Here is a 16893-nt window from a genome sequence, read left to right as displayed (position 1 = left end):
TCTCCGACCATTCTGTGATAATTTTCACTATGCCGTGACGACTCCCGGTGAATGTAACGTCACACCGTGCCCGTGGCTATATCGACTTCCTCGGTATTTCGAAGCAATTTCGACATTTTTACCTATAATTAATTAACTTATTACTCCGCAGTCATCAAGGTTCATTTTTTCCTCCTCTATCTGAAGCAACCATTGGTTTTCTTCTACCTTTTTTAGTTCCCGAGTAAAACTCGTGTGACACGCTTTTTTAATCGACGGACGTCAGTATGAGCCATCAAAGGCTTTCGCCTTAAAAATTAACGGTGCTTTAGTCTGGCAAAGTCTTGTTATGCTGCTCGTTGAGCTTTTCTTTGCGAGTCGTTCTTCCCGCTCCTGCGGGGTCTCGGCTGCTCTCCTCGCCTTCTCCCGTTCACAAATTTTCTGCAGATTCTCCTGGCGAACGGCAATGCTGTTCGGATCGTCAGACGAGGCCAAGCGCCGGTTGTATCTAGTGCGGAGACACCCGTGTTCAGCAGCGGACTTCATGGCTCTGACTTAGGCGACTCCGCAGCAGATATGTATGCCCGCCTGAACGAGTGACGTCACGGCCTAGCACGTGAACACGACATGTAGAATTCGTGCGAAGGCGCGCCGCTGCTGCAGACCCTGACGTCACGGCCTAACACGTGAACACCACATATGCACTTCGTGCCAGGCTCGCCGGTGCTACTTCCGTTATGCACTTGGTTTATGAGGCCGTGATGTCATGGCATGTCGACATAATCCCAGGCGCAGCGGCGCTCCTTCATGTACTCGGTTAAAGATGCCGTGACGTAACGCCCTATCACGTAAACAACGCAATTAGGCTCCTCGGTGAGCCCAAAGTCGATCACGTGACCAAATTTTGGTTGACCTTGACGTCCCTGGCTTGACCTTGACTTGACCTTGAAATGCCCTTGAATTTGACCTATTGCTTGACCATTCGTCTGACCATTGACCATCCACCGGTTCTGCAAGCATAAACTGAAGGTTTGAGCTTGGCTGAGCCTTGAAGGTCATCGGCAACGCACGGCGATTTCAGCCCGAGACCTCTAGTAGTGAAGCTGCCGCTTCAGATTAGCACACCTTTGAAACCAAGAATAACTGGGCGCAGTTTTGTGGCAATAGAAATCGCCTAAAAAATTTCCGGGCGTGTTGCTGAAAGATGTGTCCAATTCTCCTAATGCTTGCAAGAACTAAAATTTGTAAACTAGAATATTGCCCCGTGCTTCATTTCCTCTTTCGAAGGGCCCAGTGGGCACAACCGAGCACCTAAGAGCGGGCAATACACTCGATTTAAGTTAAGCTTTTCTGGTTAGAATAAATTTTGCTGATCGATGCATGTCGCGATTTCATTTTTTTAAATCTATTGCGAAGAAACATCAGATTCTGCAGAACTAATATACAAAAGCCGTAGACGTCTCGGCGGAGAGAACGGGGTCACGGCTCTCACGAAAAGCTTTCAGAAACTGCGGTGCTTAGTTCAGCTCTAAGCTTTATTACGTCTTGAATAACAAAACAAGCATCTCCACAGTAAGCCCCTAATCATGACTTTCCATCCACATCTCGGCGACGTTATGAAGTATTAGTTCCGAATTTCGCCATTTGTCAAGAGCACCGACGCCGTCTCAGACAGGAGCCGGAAGCTCAAAGCGCTTTCTTAACTTCAATATTTGTAAAAACTTCTGAGAACACCTTTTTATACGAGACATCTGCCTCGCTACTCGAGGATACGAAGATGGTTCAGTCGGAGCAAGAACCTCTTATATAAGATGTTTCCTTCCGTTGGTGAGAAGATTGCCGCCTTGACAAAGAAGAGGGATCAGGAACCTGCAGAAGGCAGCTTAAACTTGGACAGCCAAGTGAATCTGGTATATGGGCACCTAAGATAGTAGTAGTCTGTACTCTTGCACATCATCATTCTTCAAGACGTTCAGAGAAGTTGCTTAAGAAAATCCATCAGAAAAACCACTACTTTGCGATCCACAGGTGACCCCTAGATATACCCCCAAAGTGTTGGCCAAAGGGGAAAACTGAGCTGCCAGAGGATTTTGCGCCCTACGTGCTTCAGAGTCGTACTGCGTACTGCGGAATGGCTGCAATGTGAAAAGATTAATAGAAGGTCTTCGTTTTTGTGGAAACTTTATCCGCGCGACTACACCGTCTTTGTCCCGGGTGCCTTGTCAGTGCACGTTAAAGAACCCCAGGTGGTCGAAATTTCCGCAGCCCTCCACTACGGCGTCTCTCATAGCCTGAGTCGCTTTGCGACGTTAAACCCCATAAACCAACCAACTAACCAACCGGGTGCCTTTTAACATCTCTAGTACAAATGTTGAACGAGCATTTTTGAAGCTGGGCGCTCGCAACAATATCATGGTAACATAAACGAGTCAATAAGGTCAGCAAGCCTCCTGCTACCACCAAATGTGCTTAGCCTATGTAGAAATAAGGCAAAAAAAGCGTCTTGTGTCTAGTCCACCTTTTGTAAATTCTTTCTTTTTTTTTGATAATCGCCGCTTTTAAAGTTCGCGCTGTGCAACTAGCCGGAAAACTTCAGATTCTCAAAAAAATACGAAGACACTGTGGAAATTCTAAAGTGTGCTTGGCGAAAGCCTTGTGGTCAACAAACTGCTGCTTCCCCGAACCGCTTGGCGCGGAATCAGTGGGCCGCTTCGAAGCCATGCGTCGCACTCACTCGACTGCAACGGGACTTACTTTCGGCAATGCGGTTCTGTGCTTAAGGGCAGAAGTTCAGTCGAGATTAGACGTAAATCAGGGAGCTGTTGGAAGATTAGCACTAGGTGCCCGCGGCAAAACCACAAACGAGGCAGTACAAGGGGATATGGGCTGGGAATCGTTCGAAGCACGGGAAGCTAAGAGTGAAATATACGATATTAAGAACGCCTGAGGAAATTAGACGATAACAGATGGGCAGCTAAGGTATTTAAATATTTATACAGAAAGAGCGTTGACTCACAGTGGCGGAAAAGAACTAGAAAACTAACCAGTAAGTATGCCGGTCATGAGGACGGAGAAAGAAAGAGCATTAAAGGACAGGTTAAAAACGCGGAAGTTAAAAATTGGATGAATTCAATGGAAAAGAAACTTAGTGTAGAACTATATCGATACTGGAAAAGGCAGATCAGGAAAGAATTTTTCTATGATAACTCAAGAGGCAGTGCCCTACTTTTTGAAGCTAGGTCAGGGTGTCTTAGAACGCGCAGCTACAAAAAGAAATTTAACGAAGAAGATGACACATGTGCAGTGTGTGGTAGATCTGTGGAAACAATTGAACACCTCATAATCAAATGTGATGGTATCCATCCGGATGTCGACGCAGGCGCAGTCACTCTTCCTGAGGCCCTAGGGTTTAAAGATAACAATGTTCATGCAAATAAATCTGCAGTAGAAGTTAGCAAAAAGCGATTGGAGGATTGGTGGCTGAGAAACAGAGATGTGGCGTAAGGTTATAATTGTAGGAAACCGTAGGTAAAGATGATGGCGATTCTTAATGAGAATTGCCAACACAGTAAACAAAAAATAATAAAGAAAGAAAAGCTGAGCATGGTGGCAATTGCCACCACCCCGCTTCGAAGGGGGCGCTCCTATCCATCCATCCATTCAACGAGACGTTTGGCGAAGGAGCGGCGGTTCAGCTGCCCCCGTCGACGCGCGGGCGCTCGTTCTACGCTACTGTGTGACGTCACGGTTGCTATGCACAGCTGCGCCACCCACCGGCGCGCTGGCTGCTAACGAGGGGAGGCGGTTGCGCCGCTGCGCGGAGGACAGGCCACAGTTGGCACGATTCCAGCGCACGGATGGACACCGCGAGCATAGCCATTAAAGGCTTTCGCCTTGAAATCAACGCCGAAAGACATCCGCTGATTATTATAACAAATAAGCACCGGAAAGTCCAGGGCCTAAACATAAACGTAAACCAGACCGCTTAAAGAACTCTAATGACAACAAACGACGTATCAGTTATATTGCGTTACACCTCAGCATTGTTCAAACTGGGCTTTACTATCTAGGCCACAGGCTGTCGACTCTGAAGTCAGGACGCACATTTTAGCTTCGTCACAAATCATTGCAGCCTCCACTCAGAAAATTTCAAGTCCATAGCTTCCTTTTTGCACAGTGCAAAAACGCAAATGCAACGGTGCAAGAAAACAAGGACAAAAACACAGAGCAGACAGGACGAGCAACAAGTACAAACGGGGTTTATTTTGGAGCGAAACCTCTACTGCTCCCGTTCTTCAAGGTCATGACGGTATGCAAAATGACCTTGGGTAGTAGTGGAGCGCGAAATAAAAATAAGAAAATGAAAAAGAAAACACTTATAAAATTAAAAAAACTTGCAAAACAAAATAAAAATAGAAACAAAATCAAGCCATAAAAACAAAATGCGAAAACAAACAAAAATATATAAACAAATAAAAGTTACAAATAAAAACCACGTCCATCAAAGTAAAGAATTGCAGAAAGAAATGTCTAAAAAGTAGCAGAAAGAATTCCAGAAAGAAATATCTACACAATTCCATAAAGAATTCCAGAAAGAAATGTGTGAAGAATTGCGGAAAGAACTGCAGAAAAGCAGCTTTCGCTCTGCATTAAGGTTGCTCAATGAGTTAGACAGGCAGAGCAGTACCGTGGGTCTAAAAATTAACATGCAATAAACGAAAGTAATGTTCAACAGTCTAGCAAGGGAACAGCAGTTCGCAATTGGTAGCGAGGTGCTGGAAGTAGTAAGAGAATATGTCTACTTAGGGCAGGTAGTGACCGCAGATCCGGATCATGAGAGGGAAAGAACTAGAAGACTAAGAATGGGGTGGAGCGCATATGGCAGGTTCTCACAGATCATGAATGGTAGCTTACCAATATCCCTGAAGAGAAAAGTATACAACAGCTGTATCCTACCGGTACTCATCTGTGGGGCAGAAACGTGGAGGCTAACAAAGAGGGTTCAGCTTAAGTTAAATACAACGCAGTGAGCTGCAGAAAGAAAAATGATAGATGTAACGTTAAGAGATCGGAAACGGGCGGAAAGGGTGAGGTAATAAACGCGAGTTAATGACATCCTTGTCGAAATCAAGAGGAAGAAATGGGATTGGGCAGGGTATGTAATGCGAAGGAAAGATAACCGCTGGTCCTTAAGGGTAACGGAGTGGATTCCAAGAGAAGGCAAACGTAGCAGGTGACGGCAGAAAGTTAGGCGGGTGGATGAGGTAAAGAAGTTTTTGGAATACGGTGGCCGTATGTGCCATGCTACCAAGGCAACAACAGAAACAACAAATGGCAAAGCACAGGGTTAATTGGAGAAACATGGGAGCGGCATCTGCCCTGCAGTGGGCCTAGTCAGGCTGATGATGCTGACGATGAATGTTCGGCGAAATTGCGATGAACCTGCGTTAATTTTTTTAAAGTTATATCTACACAAGAGAGACACAGCAGAAGGAAACTCGACTGGAGGAAGGTAGAAAGGAGCAGAGAGATTAAGTGCGTGCATTGTACCGCTAGAAAATCGAATTTCTTCACCACCTATTGACCGTACGGCTTGCTCACACAAGTGGGGCCTCTCTGCTTAATTGAACCTGTTTCTAGTAATATTTCTTTTAGCAGAACATACTTCGCCAAGCAATGAATATAGTTTTTTTTTTTCAAAAGCACGCGTGCACTTTTTTTTAGCTAACAAATCTGGTACAACATCCAGGGTGCAGATAGAACTCCACTAATCTCGTACCAGGTAGCGATTTCCCTGATATTCTAGACAGGTGATGGATATAAGAAATTACAATGACCGCCTGATTTACTTATTTGATTTACCAGGTAGCGATTTCCCTGATATTCTAGACAGGTGATGGATATAAGAAATTACAATGACCGCCTGATTTACTTATTTGACTTCTGCCTGATTATCCAGGAAACCATGCTTAAGTTTTTTTTTTCAGTTCTACGGACAGTCGTGGACACATGATAACGGTACTCTGCTTTGTAAATTTGTTTCATCTGCGCATCGAAGCTGTGTGCCAGGTCATGCTCACATAATTTTTTTTTCAGAGCTACAGTTAAGCAAGTCGCAATTATTCCAACATTTGACAAACCTAGAGTGAGCACTATGAGAAGGTAGAAATTTTGGGCGAGTGAAGATAGCGCTCATATTAGTGCTCATAGCAATCACTGCTTGTCCAAACAGTTTCTACGTTCCAATAGTGCTCATTCCAAGCTCAGAAAGCAGGGTAGCCTCATAGCATGGGCACGAGTGTCTGTGAAATTCTTCTGGAAAAACCTGGTACTGTGAATAATAAGAAGAAAATGACCACAAAACAAATATTCATGGAAATTTCTGATATCCATCACCTGGCTTCAATATCAAGAAGGTGGCTACGCGCTGCGAGAGTATTCTGCACCGGCAAGTTCTCGAAGATTTGTAACCTTAACAAAGTATAGCAGGACATAGATTACAGCAGGAAATATAAAACTCTGCTGAGTGCACTGCTGATTTTGTTCAGGTCAGTCCTCTCAGCTGCAGTTTTGAACATATAGTGCAGACCGGCCAGTGCTCTATTCAGACGGCGAGACAGCATAATACGAAGGTAAAGAATGGCTATGGTAGTCATATAGTAATACAACGCAAAAAGTTGTAAATCCTCTTCTGCTATCGAAAAAACTAGAATCATTGGTCGATGAAAATATAGATTCCAAGGAGAATACGCATCTGGGCAAGTTGGTGCGGTGTCGTTTTGAATTCAACAGCGCCTTATACAAGGACAAGCACTTGTGTCTACTTTATGTTAGGAAGGATGGTGTAAATGTTCCCTGAAAATTAGCTGAATTTCAACATTATAGCCAAGTCAACACGAAATATATTACAAGGATAAGACAGGCACTTGTATTCACATTATGTACTTCTCTGTTGCACTGGTAAATTTACAGAACAGAAACAGTGCTAGAAGCAGATTTCATCGAGCAAAGGGGTCTGACTTGTGTAAGCCAGCCATCACTGAGAATGAATGATGAAGGAATTTAATTTGTTAAATCTGCAATGCCCGAATTTTAATCTCTGTTCCATTGAACGCTTCCTGTTGCATTGTGCAGCCCTTTGAGCCAGCCCCGGTTCTTCTTTGCTGTGTGTCTCTAGCGCAGTTAAAAGAGTTTTCTTTTTAATGAACTCGGGGGTTGGCGTGCATCCTGCCTGCTGTGTTTTCCACGTTGTTTTCTCGCGCCATTGCATTTCATTCGCTATGTCTTACCACCAGTTAGCTTAAACCAAGTCCTGCTGTAGAAAGTGTGTGCCGTTCCAGTTTTTATTCGCCATTTTTCTTGTTGAATTCTACAGAACTGCCTACAGCATTTCAAGGGCCTTATTATATTGCATGCTAACTATTCTGCTCATCTTGCTTCACCTTGAAACAACTGACGCAGCCTATGCATTATCCTGTTAATCGCCTGGATGTGTTTTGTAAAATATGCACTGGTAAGTCGGTGTTTGCCTCATCTGTCTCTCCATTGACACATCTCACATTTCTTCTTTCTTTAAACAAATAAGAAAATTTTTCCATTCTTCATCACTAAATGAAGAAGAGATGCAACAAACAAAAACAGTACCATTCCTACAGTTTCAGTTTGCTCAAGCCACAACAGACCAAACTATTTCCTCAATAACCCTAAGAACAAATGTTTTTTGCATTATAATTAATTAGTCTTGGAAATTTTACCCTACAGTTGGTTGAATTTTAAGGTTACAGTCAAATTAACATAAAATATAAAAGTGACTGACTAAAGAAATGGTTCATTAGTCAATCATCGCTGCTAACACTGACAACACATATATGTCGGTTTTATTGCAGAAACACCAGCGCAGTCAACATACTCCTGAGTTAACAGTCACTGTTGTATATCACAGTCTATGTATTGTGGGATCTGTCAGTGCCCGAGTGATGGTGCGTTAATTAGGTGGCACTTCGCCCACATATCGCGGGTTCGGGCCGGAGCGAGCTGAGGGCACTGCCAGCCTTTGGTGCGCGCCTGCGCTCTCGCTCCGAAGGAAGGAAGGCGCAGTTATTCGAAAGCACAAGTGTTTATTGCACAGTAAGCTGCATTACATAACACTGCACTAATCCCCAGACCTCGGTGCAACCCATAGCCCCGCCCAAGCACCCGAAAGCAGGCCCGCGGAGCCGCGCGCGCAAATCAAAGACTACATACGCGCGTGACTGCACAGCTAAGGGCGATCGCATGCCGCGCGGCCAACCAAAGGGTTAAATCGCACGCAGCACAACACGAGGGAGGATGGGGTATACGCGGAGCCCATCTTGACGACGCAGGTCGCACGTCGAGGGCTCATCGCGCGTCGTCACCGGCAATGGCCGGCGATGACGGAGAACCAGCCAAATCAGGCCCTCCCGAATCCGGAGCCCGTCGGCGCCGCACAGGCGGGCTACACGACTCCGGAGGTTCGGACCTGGACTCAAGCATACATACTAGATGCGCACGTTAAAGCACCCGCGTTCTTGGGCCCCCGGCAAAGGCCGGGGCACCCGGGAGCCAGACTCTACGCACCTTTCTGCTGCCCGAGTCGGTGGCGATCTCCCCGCTCATTTCCCGCTCGGGACCTCTCGCCGAAACAACGCCCCCAACTGTCACTCCGAGTGACCCAATGGGGACGCGAGGTCGAAGCGGGAAGAACGGAAGGGAGGGTGATTTACTGCGGTTCTGGAAAGAGCGTCCCTTGCAAGGGAGGACAAACAGCGCGGCTGCCCGCATTCCGCTTGTGGACACCCCACGGGGGGTCTCTCTAACGAACGAAACGGCAGAAGCGGGCGCACACACGGGTAGCCAAAGAAGCTCAATCCCCACATCATAGGGTTCACCTTCTGGCTTAACAGAGCACTGGCCAGGTCAGTGTGAACCATGTTGAACGTGTGGACGGGGCTGTGGGGCCGTCTAGAACGTGCCATCTTTAGTCATGTGACAAAGGAGACTGGTTTTATGTAGCTGCCATGAGTAGAGGGCACCACCCTTAACTGCGATTGAAGGATGTGCTACACCCAGCAAAAAGGCGGTAGGGCTTTTCGGTTGTAAACTAAACAGCTGCATTCGGCCTGGCAGGGTCTTCAACAAAGGCAGCAGAGCTCTGCTGCGAATGATTAAGGAGGCTGGCTGGAGGCCTTTGGAAATAACAAGGGCTCGCTGCTGGGTTGCCAGTACTGCTGCACCGGCTCCAACGGTTCATGGCAAAAAGGGATGGGAGCTAGGCTTCTCTTTGCTACCGTCTGCCCTTTTTAGTCCCTTCAGATTGCACTCTCATTGCACCATGGCACAAGAATGGACAGTTGATGATCATGGCTCCCCCTGTCGGACCTCAGCAGAGGGTTTCCTTGTTTTTACTTTTTATACAAGAGCACGGACAGTGCTGCCACCCTGCACAGTTATTGCGGTCATTTCCTCAGCTCCCATGGAAAAGCAATGAGCCTGACAGTTTTTCTTCTCAACGAAATGTTTCCCGTGGTTCACTAACACCTAGACTCAGGATGATCCTTTCAGGAAATAAAACAATATTTTTCACAGCTGCCGCATCACATAGTGCACCTCGGGATAAGCCAGCTTATTGCCCAATGTAATCCCTTTGTTTTGCCTTACCAGACTGCGAAAGACTATTTATGAAATTTGATAAAGTTGCATTTCTGCAGTGCATCTTAGGGCCAGTAATGTTTCGTTCCCAGCTGTAAAATGTACTTAAAAAAAGCCTGAGCATAATTTTCGGCTAAACATTTAAGAACAAGCCAGGAAGATCGGACTTTGGACAGCTAGCAGAAGAAAGTATGAGCATTGACTAAGTTCCAGCCACAGACAGAAGTACGTTGTTAATGGTGAAATCAGTGATTAGTGCTACTAGCAATAGCACATCTCGGAAAACCTTCCGGCTGATTACTCACTGAAGGTATAGTCTGCTAATAGTGAGGGCGTACAGAAATAAAACAAATTGCTTTACTGCACCTGAATCAAGGTATCTTTGTGCGTGTTTGTACTTTCCAGCACAAGTCAAACTCACAAGCTCATGCTCAATCAGTTTCTTGGCCACAGAGCTGCCACATATTAAAAGAAAATGTGTATGCCTCCGGTTGTTTAGGAAATATATCAGTGGTGGTTATTGAAAATCAGTGTGCTTAGGTAAAGCCGCCGTCGAAAGTATAAAGCCCAAGGGCTTTGCTCCTTACGAGTTTAGCGGGGCTCCCTAGCGCATCCAGCAGTCCAAAGCTTGGAATTTATTTATTTCAGATACTGTCAATCCCATTGGGATTTTTACAGGATGGGCACATAGTAATGTACAAATAGAATACAAATGGAATGGTATACATTAAAAACACTGTTATTTGCAAGTAATTACATGAGTATGGGAAAAAAACACAGATAGCAAAAATAAAACACATAACGAAAGAGCATTTTTCACAGAAAAGGCTGCAATTTTATACATTGTACACTGCAATCTTATACAATTTTACAATTTTATACACTGCATATAACAGATTCTGTTATATGCAGTGATACGAGTGGTCTGCTGTACTTGTATAATTATGATTTAATTATCTATTTAATTATCACACAACTGTTCTTCTACCAGAGTTACAAATTTCTGCAAAGATGTATTAGTAGTGATACAGGGGTTCAAACTATTCCATTCTTTTATGGCAAGCGGAAAAAATGAATATCTGAAACAGTCGGTTCGGAATGCGTACTCTCTAAGGGTTAATGGGTGCTTATGCCGGGATGGTCTGGAATCATCTACAGATATATATATATAACGAAGTATCTATGTTTAACGTGTTATGAACTAATTGGAACAATAATTTTAGTCGTGCTAGTCTGGCGCGTTTCTGTAAAGTAAGAATACATGCTTGATTTAGTAGTTGGGATGGTGAATCACTGGTCCTGTATTTGTTAAAGATAAATCTAATAGCCTTTCTCTGCACTCCTTCTAGTTTGTTAATGAGCTGTTGTGTGTAGGGAAACCAAATCGTGTTTCCATATTCGAGAACTGATCGTATAAATGTGTTATCTGCTAATAGTTTGGTCTCCGGTGGCGCTTCTCGAAGCCACCTTCTAAGGAAGAACAATTCTTTTAAAGCAGATGATACAATACTGTTAATATGTGATTCCCATCTTAGATCATGTAAAATGATTAAATGATTAATAATGAAATGATTAATGATTGAGGACGCGAGGCCATTCCTCTTTCCAGAGATTACGGTCGCTGAGGATGCATAACAGGGCACGCTGCAGGCCTCGCAAGCAAACGCCTTGGGCCATATGCTTTTGACGGGGGTGTACGTGTGCTATAAACTGGAGTGCATTTTTTCCAGTTCTACCAAGGGGTAACATTGTGAGAATAAAGCTCAAAAAGGTAATACAACACGTCGCTTGTGCATCTGCTTCGAAAGGATATTGTCACGTTGTACTGACGGCAGTCGAGTGGTCAGGAAGGCAGCACCAAGACTTGTAAACGAAGCTCTTTTATTTGGGCTGACTTGCGCCCGCAAAAGAACTAAACAGCACGCCAGTAGCGTAAGCAACAGATGTGCTCGTCAGTCGTCGAACTACGAATTCCCGCCGCTCGAGGCATCTCTCAATTTAAAGCCGGCAAGGAAACTTAGAGATAACAGGTCAAGATCATCTACAGTAATCTGGAAAAACGTAGGTGCAGCTCTTCATGGCTTTGATGAATGAAGATTAATCCGGTCGCTTCTCGCGTCACGAGCAAAAATGATTACGCCCCTTTCCTGCGGCCTTGAGAGCGAACGAACGGACAAAACGATGGTACGTGGCAATATTGTTCTGGTCTATGTGCACTTTGTAAAGCATATTTTGCAATCTACTAATTTATAGCCCTTCGCAGCACATGCTGAAGTATATATCTACAGCAAGAATGCGTTGAGTGCGTGCAGAAAACAATTACAAAAACCACCTCTAATCTTTTTTCATCAATCCCCTGTATTTTTAGTCGCGCACTGCAGTAATTAATCTACATTATCTTTCATTTGTTTGGAGTCCATTACAGTAAAAGCCAGAAAAGAAAAATTACCATGTGATGAGGGTGTACAAAAAACTCAAAACATCAACGCGAACATATCTCACAGCCAAAATGGTAAACATTTGTTCCCTTTTTCTTTCGGGGACGAGGCAGTTGTGAGGCCACTTTCCTTTGAATGTACTTACTGTCCAAGGAAGAATAAACTTCAAAACTCAGTTGTTGCCATTTGTTTACCACTCATTTTCAAGCTAGTTGTCTGTCATTAGCACTTTTGCAAGTGATAGTGTATGCAATGACTGAAAAATCTCTACACGTAGTACCTTTGAAAACATAGAGCTTTATTCCTTCACTGTGTGTTTTACCCCCTGAGGTGGAGGTCTCCCTCCACTTACAAATGCAATCGATGTCACAAGAGGACACATTCTCTGTCTGCACTGCTGCGCCATTATTGCGCACGACACGGCATAGAAAGTGACTGGCTTTGCAACTTCGAGAGTTGCATGAAATCCTACAGGGTTTACAGCTCGTTTAGAAATCATGTCAGTCGGCACCATGGACACCTGCTTGTGTCAGGAAGCAGCAGTAGTGCGCACCCCGTAAACCCACAGTTCACTAAACTGTTAGTTCGAGCACTCTCACTTTCACTGAACACTCCCTCCCTGAATGTAAAGGGGTTTCTATAGTATCAACTCATGTCAGATGTCAGATTTATTTATTTGTTTATTTATTTATTTACTTACTTATTTACCCCCAGGGCCGAAGGGCATTACAGAGGGGAGTGGGGGTGAAACAAAAGAAAGTAAAACACATTGCAGCAATAAGATAACACAAAACTAAATGGTCATTATACAATAAATGTTAACGACATCGCGCAAAAAAATATAAAATACAAAATCAAAATCAGCACCAACGCAACCAAGAAGTAGTTGTCAAAAACCAAAAGCACCGAAAAACGACAGTAAAGTATGTTAAACATTGGAGCAAAAAAAGGTTAGAAACAGCTTCACGAAAAGCAATGGCACCTGTAATTTCAGCAATGGCACGAGGAAGGTGATTCCAACTGTTGAAAGTACTTTGAATGAAGAAGCCATGGCAGTATTTGATACGACATAATGGAATTTAACCTTGTGACTGTGATCAATGCGTGATGATGTGTAGAACGGTTGTGTTAGAAGTTTCTGTCTAAGATATGTATTATAGTGAAAAATCTTACGAAACAAAACCAGCTTCATTGATGAAGCTGGTGGAGATGTCCCAAGTGATAAGTTATTAAGAGACTCTCTTCCCTACTTTTGAAGTGGCAAGAAGGTGGACGCCAAAAAATACAGCGAATGAAATGGCAAATGATGTAATTGACAACTAAAAAATTCAAAAACATATTGTGTTCAATTCACGCTTTCAGACTAGAAGTTCTGAAGACCTGTCGAAGCAGAGCGAACTTCTGGTAAGCCATGTGCAAGTTCGTAGCTCTTGAAACAATACACTTTTCATATGAGGCACTGGAAACCTATGAATATGTGCCTATCATAAAAATTATAAATCCTACAGCAGGAGTTCGCAACTTATTTGAGCAGACTGAAGCTCGAAGCTCAAACTTATCAGACGATGTTCCTGATGGGGCCTACTTTAAGCAGCACAGTATATTTAAAAATTCTGGTCAAGAAAATCCACTGGCTCTTCATGTCTACTTTGGTATGTTCGAAGTCAACAACCCCTTAGGAGGTAAGCGTGTAAAACATAAAAATCTTGCTCCTTATTTGACAGTTCTGACCATACCATCGAAATTCAGCTCGAAGCTAAAACACTCTTCTTGCGAAAACATCACTTGTGAAAAAAACGAGCTGCACAAAATCCTTGAGCCCCTCCTTACTGACTTAGAGCAAATGGGAACAAGTGAGCTGGTCCGTAATGGACAGATTGCGAAGCACTCACTTTTATATATATCTATCTGGGGACAACTTATCAAGACACCAGATTGACGGTTTTAGCAAATGCTTTTCATCAGGCCATGTTGGTCGATATTACATGGCAACTACAGAGGGCATGAATAGCAGATGTCATGAAGAGAAGCTTACTTTACGGACAAAAGAAATGCATGCACGCCACATCGAAGACTGATCCCAATTGTCAAAGATTTATGGAACAACAACCAAAGCTGCCTTAACACAAGGCTTTCTCCCTGTTGTCATATATGACATGCATCAAGGTGTAATGCTTTTCGTTATGAAATATATCATTAGGCATCTCATAAACTGCAAAGTATACTCACTCACACTAAGCGAAATAGCGAGCTGAGATTAGTCTCTTTCCAAGGGCCAGGCACAGATGTAAAGTAACTTCTCTCTCAAACGAACTTATTTGAAATGCAACAATAAAAGGCTGTACTCCTGAAAAACTATTTTTTTCGTTTTTGTGTGATAATTGCAGAAGCTGTTACAAAACACTAGGTAGCTGATATCATGTACCTTCCTCTACGGTAGGTAATTGACGTAGTTGTTGCGCCACAAGTATGCAGCAGCACATTCGGCTATTTGAAGGTTCAGTCGCCTTTTTTTGTTTACTGCATGGAAATAATGACGAAAAAGAAAATCTGAATAGCATTCAGCCCGAGGACATCATCATCATCATGCCACCATGCACCATGCTGCGTAATACGAGTCCACCATACCCCCTCATGTCCCCACCTTCCCAAACATCAAAATTCTGGAAAGCACACACATGCACCTAGATAGGAGAGCCAGCAAGGCGGTTCTTCCAGGGCAGCATATACTACCCGCAGCAAAGCACACTGCCCACGGAACAAACCTTTCGATGTACACGATGATCTGACGCTCCATCATACGGCTCTTCCAGACTAAATAGTCCCATCAACATTAATGCATCGCATGACAAATAGAAAGAAATAACGCCTTCCAAAAGGCAGTTGTAAACGATGGAACAGAAGACAAGTGTGGAACAGGAGGTTGCTGGCCGTCTTCTTTTTCCTGGACACGTTAGTTGAGCGACGCGGCGACCGTTTTCATTCAAGGTTTACAGAAAAGAAATGCACGCAGGGCGTTACCTGCATTTTAATTCGGTTCATCCGGCGTGTCAGAAACGTTCTGTTCTGACCTCCCTCACTATACGTGCCAAAAATATTTGCTCAAAGCCTGAGGACCGAGCTTCTGACCTACGCCAAGCCCTTACAAAAAAAGTTTTAGAGAGTCTATAGACTGTCTATAGTCTTCTGTCTATAAATTCTATATATTTTCTATAGACAAATCCTAGACAACAGTCTACAGGCAGTACAAATACCATAGACAGTCTATAGATAATCTATAGATTTATGGCCATACACTTTTAGTAGACTTGTCTATAGACTATGAATAGACAAAAAGCAATATCTATAGGAAGTCAATAGAGTCAATAAAAAGTCTATAGACTGTCTATAGACCATTTCCATACGGGAGTGCACCGAGAACTCGGAGAGCGCGGCTACCCTGAACATTTCGTGGAATCCATCCTGCAACGGTCATCACGCCCTTCACCTTCGGTTGGTCCCCAGTGCCGAGCACGGGCTGCCACCCCATACTTCCCAGGCATGAGCGAGTCTCTGGCTCATGTTCTGTGCACTTACGGTGTGCATGTCGCTCACGCTCCAGCCTGCAAGCTGAGGCATGATCTGGTGGCCTTAAAGGCCCAACTAAGGAAAGAAAAATTTCATTGCGTAGTCTATAAACTTCCCTGCGCTGACTGCGACTACTCTTACATTGGCGAGAGCGGAAACGTCGAAAGGCTTTTCAGGGACCGTAAGAACGACGTTACGAACAAGAAGATTGCTTCGAACGTACTTGCGGAACACGTGGAAGCAATGACACACAGGATCGCCTGGGAACAAGCAGCGATTATCAGAAGGGAACAGAATTGGCTGTCATGCCGATATCTGGAGTCCTTGATGATACAGACTACAGAGAAGACACTAAATAGTAACGACGGTAATCTCCCGCCTATGTATACGCAAGATGCCTATGGCGATTACTGCGACGCATTTAAGCTTCGTGCTTTGGGTTTTTGTCTCAGTGAACAAGGCTTCCGCATGGAAGCCAAATTACATCTTTTAACAACCCCCTCTTGGTCGGCGTTCTTCCTTTTTTTTCACGTATGAATCTACTCCCCGACGAGACGAGATTTCGTCAAACCTTAGATTTCATTTCACGGCACATAGCCTAACACAAATGAGAAAAACTGTGTCAAGATATCGCCGCAGCTGAACACGCCTCGTGTTAAACTGCACCACGCCCTCGCGCTGTGCATTGGAGAGCCTCGCCTTTCGTCACCTTCCATCTGCTCCGTTCCGCGGCACTTCCTGCTCACCGTCGTCTTCTACGTAGCCGAAATCCGTGCTTTCGAACTGATTCGAATGTAGCAAACATTCTCTATGGATTTTTTATGCGAAGCATATTACAACAGGTAACCCAAGCCCTTCGTGACGGTTACACGCCGTGCACACCACGTGACACAATGACGTCACGACAGATGAGAGACGGGGCTGCAACTCGTGCCCGTTGCTGCGGTTGCACGCCGTGCAGACCACGTGGTATGGTGACGTTACACCACGTGACACAATGACGTCACGACAGATGAGAGACGGGGCTCCAACTTGTGCCGTCGCTGCGGTTGCACGCCGTGCAGACCACGTGGTATGGTGACGTCACACCACGTGACACAATGACGTCACGACAGATGAGAGACGGGGCTCCAACTTGTGCCGACGCTGCGGTTGCACGCCGTGTGAATCACATGGTATGGTGACGTCACACTCCCGCGGATTTCGAACGCGCGTTCACACTAGGTGTAGGTGAAACGCT

Source organism: Amblyomma mixtum, chromosome 8, assembly GCF_055824585.1.
Source record: "Amblyomma mixtum isolate Tamu chromosome 8, ASM5582458v1, whole genome shotgun sequence".
Taxonomy (NCBI): domain Eukaryota; kingdom Metazoa; phylum Arthropoda; class Arachnida; order Ixodida; family Ixodidae; genus Amblyomma; species Amblyomma mixtum.
This window is presented reverse-complemented; position numbering follows the sequence as displayed.